Source organism: Palaemon carinicauda, chromosome 2, assembly GCF_036898095.1.
Source record: "Palaemon carinicauda isolate YSFRI2023 chromosome 2, ASM3689809v2, whole genome shotgun sequence".
NCBI classification, from domain to species: domain Eukaryota; kingdom Metazoa; phylum Arthropoda; class Malacostraca; order Decapoda; family Palaemonidae; genus Palaemon; species Palaemon carinicauda.
In genome coordinates this window covers 182,168,343-182,181,909 of record NC_090726.1, presented here as the reverse complement: position 1 = coordinate 182,181,909, position 13,567 = coordinate 182,168,343, and the positions used below count along the sequence as shown (strand labels likewise).

Sequence of the window (13,567 nt, the reverse complement as noted above, 5' to 3'; positions counted from 1 at the left end):
CTCACGCACCTGTTGTTGTTGACAGTTCACAGACTGTCAAGCAGTTACATGACGTTGCGTCCTGGTCTCACGCACCTGTTGTTGTTGACAGTTCACAGACTGTCAAGCAGTTACATGACGTTGCGTCCTGGTCCGCTACTAATGCACCAGTGCGTGTGGACTCTGCTTGTAAAGCATTGCCACCACGGTAGGTCTCTCCCTTGCTTGAGACTCGGCTATTATCGGACAAGGTTCCTTCAGATGAGGAAGTTGCTGTTCCCCCTCCTACTGATATTCCCTTGAGGACTCTGTCAGACGGAGAGGAGCCTAAAGCTGCTTAGCCCTCTATGGACTTTAAATAAATCATGCTGATTTTTAAGGATCTTTGTCCGGATCTTTTTGTAACTGCTGCTGCTCGTTCGCCTAAACGTCAGAGCTTACACTAGGCCTAGCTACTTCGAAGCCGTTGTTTTATAAGCTAGTGCTCTCTCGCTCTTCTAAGAGAGCTTTACGTTTGCTAGGCGACTGGTTTATCACCAGGAGGAGTTTGGGGGAGACAGCCTTTGCTTTCCCTTCTTTTAAACTGGCTTATAGAGCGAGAGTCTGATATGACACGAGAGAAGTTCTCGGCTTGGGAGTTCATGCCTCTGCCCAGATAGACTTCTCAAACCTCATAGACTCTCCCTGGCGTCTGGCCATGAGACGCTCCAAGATTTTACAGGTCGACTTCACAGCTTTTTTCGAGCCTTTGAAGTTTTGCTGTACAATTATGTCATGCATAAACAAGGCTTTCAGGGATGGCTCCAATGATCTAACAGCCACGTTTTCTGCAGGAACAAGTCCCTCAGGGATGGCTCCATGATTTGGCAGCCATGTTCACTGCAGGAAATACGTAAGAGGCAAGTGCGCTCAATGTGTTCATTGTCAAGACAAACTTCACGATGAAGTCTACCAGGCTGTCTTGACAGCATTTATGGAAGGCGACTGGATGGTCTCTCTCGACCTTCAGGAGGCATACTTCCACATTCCTATACACCCGGATTCCCTACCGTTTCTGAGGTTTGTTTACAGGAATGTGGGGTACCAGTTTCGAGCCCTGTGCTTTGGCCTCAGTCCTGCGCCTCTCGTGTTTACGAGGCTCATGAGGAATGTGGCAAAATCCCTCCATCTATCGGGGATCCGAGCCTCCCTGTACTTGGACGACTGGCTTCTCAGAGCATCGTCCAGTCTTCACTGTCTGCAGGATCTACATTGGACGTTGAGTCTGGCCAGGGAGTTGGGACTTTTGGTCAACCTAAAAGTCCCAACTGATCCCATCCCAGATTATTCTATATTTGGGGATGGAGATTCGCAGTCAAGCCCTGCTCGAAGTCCAACTAATGCTGAAACGAAACGTTTATTCAGTCAGGAGTTGGAACAGTCTCGTAGGGACTCTCTCATCCCTGGAGCAGTTTGTCTCACTAGGGAGACTACACCTTCTGCCTCTCCGGTTCCATCTAGCCTTTCACTGGAACTAGGACAAGACATTAGAGACGGTATCATTCCCAGTCTCCGAACCAGTAAAGGCATGCCTGAAATGGTGGGACAGCAATATCAGTCTGAGAGAGGGACTATCCCTAGCAGTCAAGAACCCAAACCACGTGTTGTCCTCAGACGCGTCGGATTTGGGTTGGGGTGCGACCCTGGACGGTCGGGAATGCTCGGGTCTGTGGACCTCAAGTCAGAAGAGCATGCACATCAACGGCAAGGAGCTATTAGCAGTCCACTTGGCCTTGATGATATTAGAAGGCATCTTCGAAACTTAGTGGTAGAGGCAACTCAGACAACACCACAACTTTGGCGTACATCTCCAAGCAAGGAGGCACACACTCCTTCACGCTGCTCGAGATCGCAAGGGACCTTCTCTTATGGTCAAGAATTCGAGGCATCTCCCTGTTGACGAGACGAGATTCATCCAGGGGGACTTGAACGTCTTGACAGACTGTCTCAGTCGGAGGGGTCAGGTGATACCCACGGAATGGACCCTCCACAATGACGTGGGCAAGAGTCTTTGGGCTACTTGGGGTCAACCCACCATAGACCTCTTTGCCTCCTCGTTGACCAAAAGGTTACCAATCTATTGCTCTCCAGTCCTAGATACAGAAGCAATCTACATAGACGCGTTTCTACTGGATTGGTCTTTTCTGGACTTAAATGCATTCCCACCATTCAAGATAGTCAACAAGGTACTGCAGAAGTTCGCCTCTCACGAAGGGACAAGGTTGACGTTGGTTGCTACCCTCTGGCCCGCGAGAGAGTGGTGCACCGAGGTACTTCAATGGCTGGTAGACTTTCCAAGAAGTCTTCCTCTAACGGTAGATCTGTTACGTCAGCCCCACGTAAAGAATGTCCATCAAAGCCTCCCCGCTCTTCGTCTGACTTCCTTCAGACTATCGAAAGACTCTCAAGAGCTAGAGGCTTTTCGAAGGAGGCAGCCAGTGCGATTGCAAGAGCTAGGAGAGCTTCTACCATTAGAGTATACCAGTCGAAGTGGGAAGTCTTTCGAGACTGGTGCAAGTCAGCATCTGTGTCCTCGTCCAGTACCTCTGTAGCCCAAATCGCAGATTTTCTTTTACATCTGAGAAAGGTTCACTCCCTTTCAGCTCCCACGATTAAGGGCTACAGGAGCATGTTGGCTTCGGTCTTTCGACATAGAGGCTTAGATCTTTCCAACAATAAAGATCTCCAAGATCTCCTTAAGTCTTTCGAGACCTCTAAGGAACGTCGTTTGGCAACTCCTGGATGGAACTTAGACGTGGTCCTAAGGTTCCTCATGTCAGACAGGTTTGAGACATTACATTCAGCCTCCCTGAAGGATCTCACCCTCAAGACACTTTTCCTAGTGTGCTTGGCTTCGGCTAAAAGGGTCAATGAACTTCATGCCTTCAGTAAGAACATCGGCTTTTCTACAGAAAAAAGCCACTTGTTCACTTCAACTTGGTTTCCTGGCCAAAAATGAACTGCCTTCTCGTCCTTGGCCTAAATCTTTTGATATTCCTTGCTTATCAGAGATCGTAGGCAACGAACTGGAAAGAGTATTATGCCCTGTTAGAGCTCTTAAGTTCGATTTAGCTCGTACTAAGTCATTACGAGGGAAATCTGAGGCATTATGGTGCTCAGTTAAGAAACCTTCATTGCCTATGTCAAAGAATGCTTTGTCATATTTTATCAGATTTTTTTAATACGAGAAGCTCATTCTCACTTGAATGAGAAAGACCGATGTTTGCTTAAGGTTAAGACGCACGAAGTTAGAGATATAGCAACCTCCGTGGCCTTCAAGCAAAATAAATCTCTGCAAAGTATTATGGACGCGACTTTTTGGAGAAGCAAGTCAGTGTTCGCGTCATTTTTACTTAAAAGATGTCCAGACTCTTTACGAGGACTGCTACACACTGGGTCCATTCGTTGCAGCGAGTGCAGTAGTGGGTGAGGGTTCTACCACTACACTTCCCTAATTCCAATATCCTTTTAATCTGTCTCTTGAAATGTTTTTAATATTGTTTTATGGGTTGTTCGGAAGGCTAAGAAGCCTTTCGCATCCTGGTTGATTTGGCGGGTGGTCAAAGTCATTTCTTGAGAGTGCCCAGATTAGGGGTTTGATGAGGTCCTGTTGTATGGGTTGCAACCCTTGATACTTCAGCTCCTGGGAGTCTTTCAGCATCCTAAGAGGATCGCTGGGCTCCGTGAGGAAGACAGACTTACAAGGCAGAGTAATCGTCTAAGTCAACTTCCTTACCAGGTACCTATATATTTTGGTTTTGTTATATTGATAACTGTCAAAATGAAAAAACTCTTAGCTTATACGCTGTAAACATAATTAACTCTGGTCTCTACCCACCTCCTTGGGTGTGAATCAGCTATTATATATTCACCGGCTAAGTTAAATATTTAAAAATGATATTTTAATTATAAAATAAATTTTTGAATATACTTACCCGGTGAATATATAAATTAAACGACCCTCCCTTCCTCCCCAATAGAGACGCAGCGGGACGAGAAGAATTGAAGGTTTTGTTTACATACAAGAGTGGTATCTGGCCGACAGTTGACGCTGGTGGGCACACCCGCAACCTTCATAGCGATCGCTCGCGAGTTTTTTGAGTGTGTTTTCTGTCGAGCCGCAGAGTTGCAGCTATTATATATTCACCGGGTAAGTATATTCAAAAATTTATTTTATAATTAAAATATCATTTTTCTGAGTACTTGTGATACCTACATCTGCCTGCTATTAAAGCCGTTATGCTTATTGAATTATTACTAGATGAGCCTCTATTCGACTATATCTTTTTATCTAAAATCAAGGTAATTAATTTGCAAGTTGATGTACTGTACATTTTCAACAAGTAACTTAGTCTCTGCAATACCTAAGGTTGAAAAACAGCCATACAGTAATAACTCTCTTTACATCGGTTACCACATCAGTTAGACTTCAAGTCAGTTTCCTTGAATATTGAATTCAAATATAAAATCCAAGTTATGTCATTTTATCCCACCTTACATCAATCTCTAAGTCATAAAATAACAATTGCGTACTGCACTGTACAGTACTTTACTCACATGAAAAGTTATTAATGTAAATACAGTATCTGGTTTTTATGAAATGATAGCTGGTTGTAAGATCTGTACTTTTTTTATGTTTAGTATTGTAAGTGTATAAGGGAATGTATATCATTTTATAGGGTGAATATCCGAACTACGTCAAAAATCGACTTATGTCAGGTCTCTTGGAATCAGTCAATGTCATAGAGCAGGGTATTATTGTAGTACACTATATTGAAGTATGGCAAATGACTAATAGCTGTAGCCAAATGGCATGTAAGTCTTTTGCCTTCAAGCATTGTCTTTATTCATTATACAGTAACAAAGGGATTTTGACGTAGGAAAAATCTATTTCTGGGCGAAGGACCTGTGCCGCCCAGTGAATAAGCTCCATTTAGCACTTATTCTTAGGTAATTTACTGCTAAATATACCAGAGAAAAAATGTAAAGGAGTGCTAGGTTAACTAGCTCGCTCACCTATTGGTGTCGGTATAAAATTGGGCGTATAATCCAGAGGTCCCGCACTATTTAGATTCATCCACGACAGAAACCCCAATAGAGGAGAGCCGTTCAACCTCACTCGGTACTACTAACAATGCATCCGCTCAGAACCCAACTCCTTAGCACCCAAAGTTTGGGGACTCCAAGGGAGAGGAGCTGGGAGGGTTCACTGGGCGGCACAGGTCCTTCGCCCAGAAATAGATTTTTCCTACGTCAAAATCCCTTTTCTGGGCTCGAACCTGTGCCGCCCAGTGAATCTATACAAGAGAAAATGTCACCAAACTTGCAAAATAAAGGAAAAAACATAAGCGTAAGGGAAATACAGGATGCTTTTAATCAGAGATGAGTACCAAAAAACAATTATAAGGTTATCTTAAATATGAACATAAATCCAATAAGGTAGGTATAATAATGCCGTGAGTGATAATATATACAGATACTCAGGAGTATAAAAATTTACAAATATAATAACAGTATTCAGGTGCGAGACCAACGAATACAATAGGGTATAAATGAGGCAGGTAAGAGGGAGAGATAAAGAGACAAGGCATTAACCTGTGAGTTACCTGGGAGTAACTACGCTCCCTGCGGCTACTGTAGAAAATTTTAGGGCTTCCAAATGTTTAAGGTAGTGTTTCTTGAACACTGACGGTGATTTCCACCCTGTATACCTGGAAAGGTCTGTAAAATTCATGTGGTGAAAGAAGTTCACCGAGGTAGCAACCGCCCTGATATCATGTGCAAGAGGAAAAGAGTCAGGGTTAGCTTGTTTAATAAAATACAAAATTTGTTGCCTGATCCCTTTAATAGTAATGGTACCGCCTTGTTCTCTAACGAATAGAGGCCCCGAGGAGTTAGAGGAGGTCCGGGATAAATAAGACCTAAGAGTAGTAACAGGGCACAGAGACGGATCTTGCGTGAGGGGAACAATTTTCCAGGAGGACCATCTGTTTTGAGGGTCTTCGTTCTTAGCCAAAAAGAATTTGTTAGGAGAAAGAAGGACCTCTCCCGAAGGCAGGAAGTCAATATGACCCGGGTCTCTCGACAAGGCTGCCAATTCAGAAATTCTTGCCCCGGAAGCCAAGCTCACCAGGAAAAGTGTTTTCCTGAGAAGGGGAGTGTAATCACAAGAACTGTTAATGGTATCAGAAGCCAATTTGAGTACGTCATTAAGGAACCAGGTCACCGGGGTAGGACGAGTAACCGGTTTCAGTCTGGCACAAGCTTTCGGAATTGAAGCTAACAAAGAGTCGGTTAAGTCTATGTTAAAACCCACTAGGAAGATCTTTTTCAGAGCCGATTTAATAGTGGTGATAGTATTGGCTGCCAGACCTGATTCTAATAAAGATCTAAAGAAAGTGACTGTAAGGTTCAAGTTCATACAGTTCACGTCTGAGTCTATTAAAAATTTTGCCAACTTTTTAACTGCAGAGTCATACTGGCGGATGGTGGAATCCCGTTTATCCGATTCTAGGAACAAGGTGTTTTGAGGATCAATATTGGCACCATGCATAGCCGCAAACTTCATAAAGTCCATAAAGTTAGGGCGCTCTGAATGTTTGAGAAAGCGTACACAACACGTGTTTGTACTATCTGAGACAGAACCGGATTGGGTATCGGGTGAGGGTATAGTCTCAACTCTCGCAGGAGAGGATACCAGTTGCTCTTGGGCCAGTTGGGTGCGACCAAGGCTACTTGTCCCTTGAAGGATCTCAGTTTGTCTAGAACTTTCAGCAAAAGATTCACCGGGGGAAAGAGATAAATCTTTTCCCAGGTGTCCCAATTCTGTGACATGGCGTCTGTGGCGTAAGCCTGAGGGTCTAGATTGGGAGCCACATATACTCTCAATTTGTGGTTGGATTCCGTGGCGAAGAGGTCCACTTGGAGACCGGGAACCTGAGAGAGAATCCACCGAAATGACTTTAGATCGAGTGACCATTCCGATTCTAGAGGGGAGGTCCGGGACAGGGCGTCTGCCACTACATTCCGGACTCCCGCCAGGTGGACAGCTGAAAGATGCCAACGGTTCAAGGCTGCTAGGGAGAATATGGCTACTAGAACATGGTTCAGAGGCCCTGACTTTGACCCGCCTCTGTTGAGGCAGCGGACCACCACTTCGCTGTCGAGGACCAGACGAAGGTGTTGTTTCTTGGGAAGAGCGAGACGTTTCAGGGTTAGAAGAACTGCCATGGCCTCTAGCACATTGATGTGAAATTGGCGGAACAAGGGAGTCCAAAGATCTTGAACTTTCTTGAGCTGAGAATAGCCGCCCCAACCTGATAAGGATGCGTCCGTGTGAATGATTAATTTCGGAGGCGGAAATCGAAGGGGAACTGACTTTGACAGACTGTTTGCTTTTGTCCAAGGAAGAAGTCTTTCCCGTAGAATGGGAGGAAGGCGGACTTTCCTGTCCCGGAGCTTCCGGTTCGCCCTCGAACGCCAGACACGATTGATATCTTTCAATTTTGCCTTCAGAAGAAGATCCGTCACTGAGGCAAACTGAAGGGACCCCAGAATCCTCTCTTGGAGTCGTCTGGAACTTACTTTGTCTTTGAGAAAGCGTTTGGTGTTCCTTGCAATCTCTAACCTCTTGGGTCTGGGAAGACACAGAGTATGAGATATAAGATCCCATTGCAGGCCGAGCCATTGGAACTTCGATTTTGGAAGAAGACGGGACTTCTTGAAGTTGATCTGGAAGCCTAGAGATTGAAGATAATGGATGACTTTGTGAGTGGCTTTTAGGCAATTTTGGGAGGTGTCTGACCAAATGAGCCAGTCGTCCAGATAGGCTACTACTTGAATCCCTTGATTCCTGAGTTCCTGAACAGCGACTTCTGCTAACTTTGTGAAGATCCTTGGGGCGATGTTGAGCCCGAAAGGCATCACCTTGAAGGAGTAACTTTTGTCCCCTAAGCGAAAGCCTAGATACGGACGGAAGTGTCTCGCTATCGGGACGTGATAATAGGCGTCTGTAAGATCGATAGAGGTGGTGACGGCCCCACGGGGAAGTAAGGTCCACACCTGCGAGACGGTAAGCATTCGAAACTTGTCGCATTGAATGGACAAGTTGAGAAGGGATAGGTCTAGAATCACTCTTCTCTTGTCTGAATCCTTCTTCGGGACACTGAACAGCCGACCTTGAAACTTCAGGTGTTTAGTTTCTTGTATGGCGTTCTTTTGTAAAAGATCCTGGACAAATTTGACCAGGTCCGGAGTGGAATGTTGACGAAATTTGTTCGGAGGAGGAGGTCCTTGAATCCAACTCCACCCCAGTCCCTTGGAGATGATACTGAACGCCCAGGGACTGAACCTCCATTTGTTGCGGAAGGCATAGAGCCTCCCCCCTACCTGCTGCACCTCAGTATTGGTTTGAGGAGTTGCTTCCACGTCCGCCTCGGAAGTTCTTTCCTCTGCGAAAGGCTCTTCCCCTGCCTTTGTTCTGGTTAGAACCACGGTGGTAGCCTCTACCTCTACCATAACTCTGGGAAGAGCTATGAGCCTCATACGACTGGTTAAAGGCAGGAGAAGTGGCGGAGGCACCAGAAAGCTGGCTCTTAGGAAGCAGAACGGTGACATAGTCGTCCGAAGGAGCCTGAGAGGTGGAAGGCTGTGCCGGGGCAACAGGAGATGGGGGAAGAGGCAGCCGGAAAATGGACGAACCACTCTGCTGTTGCCTGAACTGAGTGGAGGTATATGGACGGAGCTTCTTCCTACCCCGGGCTTGGTAATTTGCAGGGTCAGATTTACGTTTAGGAGTCAAACCCCAACGGGCTTTAAGGCTCTGGTTGACTCTAGTGGCCTCCGCCAAGACTTCCTCTACAAGGTCCTCAGGAAAGAGGTTTGAACCCCAACAGGAGGACCGGATCAGCTTATTAGGTTCATGCCTAATAGTCGCCTCTGCCAGGACATGTTTGCGACACCTGCGTTTAGCAGTAGCGAAGTCATACAGGTCATAGTATAATGACTGCAACGTAGCCTTGTTGAGAGATTTAAAAATACTCTCAGTATCGTAAGTCAAGGCTATCGACTCCGTGGAAGTGGCCAGGTTCAGAGTACGGCCAACGCGTAGGCGGGAATCATACTCCTGTTTAATGAGGGATTCCGGGAGACGGGGAAGCCGCTCACTAAACATTACTGAAGCACAGTCTGCTGCTAGCTTTCTAGAGGTAAATGTGGTATGGACGTTGTCCCAACACTCAATGCCTGAAGGAAGAAGGAGGGAGATTGGATCCACCTCTCGGATGGGAGGCAAGGGCTTCTCCTCCAGAGCATATTGGAAGGCAAGCTCTGCTACCTTATTGACACATGGAGTCACGGTGTTTTTGTCCATTAGGAACATTGTGAAGGAGCTCTTATAAGGCGTCAACATAGTGTTGGTGCAGCCGATGTCATTCAGGAATCTGGCCCACACAGATTGGGCTTGCTCTTTTGGGAAGATGACTGTCTCCTTGGGGACCTTGTCTAACCGAACCAAAGCTTCCTCGGTAAGCCTGGCATAACCATGAAATGGAAATGCCAGACCAGGAGGAAAGAATTCAAAGTCCTCTAGGGGACGAGTGCCAAGACCCTCCAAAGTTAACATTCCGTCTGAGAACGGGGAATGAAGAGCCATACGCCAAGGGTTGTTTTTGGCAAACGGCGGGAGCTTAGAGGCATCCGGGATGAGAGAGCTTTGGACTCGCTCCGGAGCACCTTGCTCTAATGCCCCAAGTCTCTGACCGATGTTAGAGAACATCGTGTCCATCTTAGACTGCATCTCTGATACCAACTTAGCCTGCATCTCCGACACGATGCGAAGCATGGCTGATTCGGAAAGGCCCGGGCTAGCAGCAGGTGTGGCGGAATGAACTCCCGGGTCGCGAGACTTAGAGGAGGAGCCAGAAGCCTTAGATGACAGGTTTGTATTCTGTTTAGAACCATGAGAAGCCTTATGAGGCTTACGAACTTTAGGTAAGGTTCTAGACTTATTCTTGGGGGGAACCGGGTGTGATCGTTGGGACGAATCACGGTCCCCAGAAAAACCATGAAAGGAAGAGCGATCAGATGAAGAAGAAAGAGAGGGGCTGAGGATAGGAATCTCAGCGCCGGAAACACCTGCCTCACTTACCACCCTACCTGTATCTGGATCATCCAATAACATGGGTTCCACGTCAAGGTTCATGGAGGCAACATTGTCTTCTAGATCTCCGGGGGCGTCCGACGGATCCTGCTCTGGATCAATAAACCCCGCTATGGTGGCATCAATGTGGGCAATGATGGGAGCTGCAACATGCCTAGCCACAGCGGCTGAAGACTTGGCGTTGGGGTAAATCAAGGAACAGTAGTCCTCGGAGAGGACGTACGGCCGCTTGGACTTCACGTTCCGGGCAAAACCACCAACCCACACTTTCAGTGTGGCCCGAGCCGCAGACTTTTGCTCCGGGGATGCCTGAAATAATAGTGGGAATTAAAAAGGGGAGGCTCCCAGTGGTCCTTCAAGACCATAGATATCTTACTAAATAGTGTATGTATGCCAAAAAAGGTAAGATAAATAAGAAGGCAACATAGCCAACGGGACTCACCGAGTCAGATCCAAGGGTGGTAACGAGGTCAAAACAGACCACACAGTTATCCGGGTGCCATACCACGACATCCTCCAGCTGCACTCCGCAGAGGGCGTGAGACCGACAGACGGTATGGCCGCAGGGCTGATGTAGAACCGCTGCACAGGCCGTCGTCTGACAATGCACCATCTATAAAAAGAATAGTATATGAGAAACTGTAATTCTCTTAAGTAGGGGCGGGTCCGGAGGACCCGGGCCTAACATAAGCCTAACACAAGATTAGGGCTTAACTGTAATATTCTTAAGTAGGGGCGGGTCCGGAGGACCCGGCCTAAACATAAGTCTAGCTTAAGACTAAAGTATAGCCATCCATTCCGGTCGAGCCGGGAGTATAAAAAAGGATGCAACAACAAAAAATTAAGACACATGGTGTCTGATTTCCCGGGGCGAGGCTAAGCCCCGGGCCGGGAAATAAAAAGTATCCAAAACCAATTCGTATAGGAACTCCGGGGTAGTGATCTGTCATATAATCATCCTAGGAACTGTTATAAATTAATAGGGGGGCGGAACTGTAGATAAGAACCGCCAACCGAACCCAGAGGGTTTCATATAACATAAACCAGTGTGATAAGTGAATATAAAATAGGGTGCACCGGGATCCAACTCTGTTGACCGGTGGCCAACCAGACTAGACAGAGCCGAACCCGCCGGGACACCCGGAGGACAAAGTCCATAAACACTGAACTACCCCCTCTACAAGGAGGGAAGGCAACGGTCCCCTAGGGGAGGGGGGGAGAGAAGCCTAGCCGCCCACCTAGCGAGAGGGGGAGGATCACGTGATACGGAGCAGCAGGGCTACCAACTGACGATCCCCAACCAGACAGATCAAACGGAGTAATAGCACAATATTCATTATAATAGTAATAGCGCTGATAATATAAAATAAACGCATAAAAATTTTTGGGCAAGGCATGCAACATAATAATTAAATCACAAAAGACACACCTGATGGCTTAAAAAATAACATTGCCGCCTAGCACGAAGGTCGGCAGCCATAACGATACGTAAATGATATCGGCCCAAAAATTGAACCACGAGGGTTCTAAACGCTAAATAATGAATATCCATAATAACAAATAAAATTTAATAATAAAAATAATACATATAGTAACACCGCGAGTGAAACTAAAAGCTCTCAAAACAGGAGTACCAACTGTAAATGGAATCAAGCAAGATCGGTATGAACGAAGAGAATAAACTCCTATAATTCAAATATTAAACGATCTAGGTTGCTCAAAACACAGCAAAACACAGCTTGGTACTTAACTTAGACGGTGTCTCCAGGGAAACCGACGAAGAAGCCATAATCCAAAGAAAATAGGTGAAAAAACGAGAGCACAACAAAAAAGCGGGTTACACACAAGACGTGCTAAAAGGAGTTGGGTTCTGAGCGGATGCATTGTTAGTAGTACCGAGTGAGGTTGAACGGCTCTCCTCTATTGGGGTTTCTGTCGTGGATGAATCTAAATAGTGCGGGACCTCTGGATTATACGCCCAATTTTATACCGACACCAATAGGTGAGCGAGCTAGTTAACCTAGCACTCCTTTACATTTTTTCTCTGGTATATTTAGCAGTAAATTACCTAAGAATAAGTGCTAAATGGAGCTTATTCACTGGGCGGCACAGGTTCGAGCCCAGAAAAGAAAGTTTAGTTATTGTAACATACTTCATACAACTGAAGTTTGATTTAGAATAAGAAATAGTATTATGAATTTGTAGTCCATTCAAAGAGAAATTTATAATGATTATATGAAGATTTTGTAATGTTGTACATGCTTACTCATGTGTATAGAAGAAGAAGGAGAGAGAGAGAGAGAGAGAGAGAGAGAGAGAGAGAGAGAGAGAGAGAGAGAGAGAGAGAGAATGTTGGTCACGGTAGTACCTTTTGGACACAGAGACAGTATTTGCTTTAAGGATTGGATAGGTGCTGAGCTGCTCATTTACCTCTTTGGAGAGAGTTTGTTTGTTTGTTTTGGTTACGGTAGCACCTTTTGGCTACAGTGACAATATTTACTTTAAGGATTGGATGGTTGCTGAACTGCTCATGTACCTGTTAGGAGGATGCTGTTGAGGTAGTGGTCAAAGGAGGTGCTGTACTGCTTCATCTACTGCGTGGTAATCCTTAGAGGACTCTTGTTTTTCAAGGAAGACCATGTCCAAGCCTTCAAGGGGGGGGGAGATTTATGTCATTTGCTTCGGGTTTAAGAACAGTTCCAGTCTTTTCCTGATTCTAGCAGTGATCATCACCATCTTATTTTCAGAGGGTTTTGTCCTTTCTCTACCTGTTCTTACCCCTCTCAGGCTTAGTCCTAGAGGGGAACTAGAAGGAAGATGGTATGGAGTGACACAGAGGTATGACCCCTACTGTCAGGGAGGGAATGTGTTGCCCTGCATAGGCCCTCTCTTCCATCCAAATCCGTTCCATACCTATCTTCCAGGTTCCATATCTGGGTCTGTGAGAGAGATGAAATGATCCTGAATTTTTGCATTGGAAGTGTTGTTCAACTTTCTCCAATCCTCTCTTGTTGGCTCTTCATAGGTCGTTGTAGGGATAGAGCACAAGTTTGAACTCCTCTTGGCTGAGCCATTACTTGTCAGGCTGCATTGAGTTCAAACTTTTGCTTTATGCTTAGCCTCCAGAGAGGAAGACTTCGTACCTCTGGTGACTCAAGGGACTACTAGTACTTGCAGGCCTTCAGTCATTCAGGAAGCATCACTTTCATTCCTCAGGACCACTTGGAATGGCCATTTCAAAGTCTTTCCAGGATCAAACCTTCTCTTCATTTTTAAGATTTGGGAACTGTGATTGAGGTGACTCTGATCTCATTCCCAGGCAAGAGACGAATACCTTGGAATTCTCTTTGACTGGAATTTCCTTTGTACTCAGACCAGCAAACTCAGGGA

The 13,567-nt window shown here is 45.9% G+C and overlaps 1 protein-coding gene across 1 annotated transcript in view; it reads left to right on the top strand.

Annotated features, from left to right (window-relative positions):
• The window catches only part of Sym (symplekin), a 147,114-nt gene that overhangs the window by 84,653 nt on the left and 48,894 nt on the right, over nt 1-13,567 (top strand). The window lies entirely within an intron of this gene.